Here is an 892-nt window from a genome sequence, read left to right as displayed (position 1 = left end):
AACAACTCCAGCCGGTACAATGGAGAGTGTCAAATGTAAGGAAATGACCTCCTTGGGTGATACTCTGATGGGCGTATAAACCATAGGTACCATTCCCAGAGATTGGATTCTGGGGACGTTGTCAGTGTGCAACGCAATGGCCACCAGTTAGCTACTGAAATTACTTACCAAAGAAAGGAATAGACTATTTTTTATCCAGTGCGTTTGTCTTGGGATCACTTTATAACTTTGATGCCTGACATTCATTATCATTATAGTATGTTTTGTGACCACTCTCACAATTTCATCAACAGAAGCTTGGAGTAACCTATAGTAACCTTAGCTCAACCTGATAGCTTTAATCATGATTTTCACTCAATGAACGGGTGGAAACTTATGACTGGAGCTGAATATGTCACTTTTCCTCATCATGACTCGGGCGGTTTGGTGACTTACTGTATATCATGATGAAGACTGGAATGAAAATTTGGGGTATCTTCAGGCCTAAAAAAGACCCCCTCAGCCAGTTGAGAGTCACAGCTCTACACAGCGCTGTCTTGCTGCAACAGAAAAAATACTGAATATGGAAGATTTGGAAGCCAATTCAGATCTTTTTATATTAATGTTGATGTCTGGTTCTGTCTTCCCTCTATGTAAACTTTACCTCTAAATCTCTTCTGAACATTTCCTTTACAGTGTTAGTAGACTCTGGATTGTCACATTGTTTTGTAGACACCACCTTTGTGAATGCTAGTCTACTTTTTCCCTATAGTGTTACTCTGATTCAACTCTGGTTATGTGATGGAACATTAAACTCCGTTGTCACTAAGGCAGTAGACTTACCTGTCCGTTTTCCTTGTGGGAAAATCACTCCTACTACCTTCTATGTTACCTCATTAGATTCATTCTACTC

The sequence above is a fragment of the Serpula lacrymans genome, assembly GCF_000218685.1.
Source record: "Serpula lacrymans var. lacrymans S7.9 unplaced genomic scaffold SERLAscaffold_3, whole genome shotgun sequence".
Lineage (NCBI taxonomy): Eukaryota > Fungi > Basidiomycota > Agaricomycetes > Boletales > Serpulaceae > Serpula > Serpula lacrymans.
Note: the sequence above shows the minus strand (reverse complement) of the source record.